The sequence below is a fragment of the Thermobia domestica genome, chromosome 18, assembly GCF_964235325.1.
Source record: "Thermobia domestica chromosome 18, izTheDome1.hap1.1, whole genome shotgun sequence".
In the NCBI taxonomy this organism is placed as follows: Eukaryota; Metazoa; Arthropoda; class Insecta; order Zygentoma; family Lepismatidae; genus Thermobia; species Thermobia domestica.
The window spans coordinates 79,972,568-79,975,040 of NC_137471.1; positions in this window are offsets into that span (position 1 = coordinate 79,972,568).

Here is a 2,473-nt window from a genome sequence, read left to right on the forward strand (position 1 = left end):
TTAAAATTCTGTAATGCATTCTTTTCAAAACTAAGCGCACACATCTCTGGCCATGGTTCAATTCCCGACGGGCGCTCAGATTCAACACTAAGCTGAAGGGACGCTAAACCATATCATTTCTCGTGCTTAGTTTTAATGTGTGGGGGTTCCTGATTCGTACTCCCACTTTCCCATTCCACTAATTCCTTCATAGCCTAAATATTTCGTACTAAAAGTAAAACAATGTATTCATGATCCGCCCACAAATATGAAATAAAAATGATTTTCGAATCTTGTGTGAAAAATAAAATCTCACTGAACTTACCTCAAATTCAATGAACAAAAAGTCGGCGCAATGAAGACACTTTTAAAAGTAGACCTTCTCACTTGATAGTTGAGAGCGGTGTATGATTTGAAAAATGAAATTTAGATATTTATTTAGGTCGATGTGAAAACGATGTCATCATCTACCAATAAGAAACGAAGAAATTCATAAAATGATGTCACAACGAACCAATCAAAACGCTGCTTTTCGTCATGAATCACAAACCAAAACGATGTGTAACAATCGATCGTGACGTCATTCAAGTTTCTCAATAGTTACAACATCTAGTATCGCAGTTCTGATCATGACGTCATCCCAAAATGCTTTCTGCCAGGATCATGTCACTACCTGTCGTAAATTGTGACGACATTTCATTTCCTCATATTCCGTAAGAAAATGTCAATGTTTCCTTTTTTTTCATGAATCATGCTGACACGTTCGTAGTAAAACTAAAGTAATACGATACAACATCCGCTGACGTTTGCATTTTCAATCATATGTGCTTCTATGTCAACACACAAAGAAGTCTATCAGCATTTTATTTTAATCCACGAACGGAAGCGTTACACTGCCAGATTTATTTTCTTAAAGTATAAGTGTATCATTTTCAAGAACCATGGTTCGAAACCCACCAAGCACGGTTAAAACCGAATTCATTCATAGCTAAGCTGTTAAGATACACGTCTTTGGTTTGAAAGACCTGAGTTCGATTCCGGGAGAAACATTTCTTAGGATTTTTCTTTTTAGTTTTCTAAAAATTTGTTTAAATTTCTAGTTCGAAAACTTTAAAAGTTTAGTTCGAAAATTTTAAAAGTTTAGTTCGATAAAAAAGTATGATTTGAAAATTTTTAGATGTGATTTACATCTTTAGTTCGAAACTTTTGTTTTTAAAAATGTTTTAGTTCGACAAAATTTTGTTTCAATTTTTTTAGTTCGAAATTTTTTTGAAATTTTTTAGTTCGAAAATTTTTTGATTTGAAAATTTAGTTCGAAAGTTTTTAGTTTAAATTTTTTTGTTCGAAAAATTTGTTTAAATTTTTTAGTTCGAAAAATTTTTAGTTTTGAAATTTTTTTAGTTCGAAAAAATTTTAGTTTAAAATTTCTTGCACTCTGCGGAACCGTTTCGAAAAGAACCGGAGCAGTTTAGGTAAGAAAAATCTGGCAACACTGTTTCCATTAATGAAGCGCTTACTGAGCGTTTAAAAAATCGCTTAAACTCACAACAATGTGTTATTAGAAATCTACAAGCGACAAGGATGGACCCCTCTTTCACCATTGTTTATAAAAGTAAGAAAGCTGGTATTCATCTTATCTGTCAAAGAGAACGATAATATTTAATGTAAACTTCAGTACAATATCATGATACCAAAAAGTGTTATTTAAGGAGGAGGTTGAACCCTCCATGTGAACTTTAAGATACCAAAAAAAAGGGAACAAATTCTAAAATCCTGGTCTAGGATGGATCGCCGTCAAAGCACTCTGAATTTCTCGCATGGGCTGTGGCTAAGATCATGTGACTTCTATCCTCCAATCAAAATCGCGGTACCAAAACATTGATCTTACCCATAAAAGGAAACAAATGAGTGAGGGTTTTCCATGTAACCTGTTCACCGTGTGGTGGGTCTAAAATCATGTGACTTCTATCTTCCAATCAGTATCGTAATACCAAACCCAGAGCCTAAGATCACGTGACTCTATCAACCAATCAGCATCGTGGTACCAAAGCATTCACGTTACCCATAAAAGGGAACGAATTTCAAATATCCCTGGGTCTAAGATCACGTGACCTCTGTCAACCAATCAGAATCAGGTATCAAAGCACTCATCTTACCCGTAAAAGGGAACAAATTTCAAAAATCCCGGTCATAAAAGAGAGTGAGGGATTTCCCCGCGGGGTGACTCATGACGTCATACCACGTGACTTGGAAATTTAAATTTCCCGCGTGGGCGGGGCCTAACATCACGTGACCTCTATCAGCCAATTAGAATCGAGACACCAAAGCACTCATCTTAGCCGTAAAAGGGAACGAATTTCAAAAATCCCGGTCATAAAAGAGAGTGAGGGATTTCCCCGCGGGGTGACTCATGACGTCATACCACGTGACCTGAAAATTTGAATTTCCCGCGTGGGCGGGGCCTAAAGTCACGTGACCTCTCTCAGCCAATCAG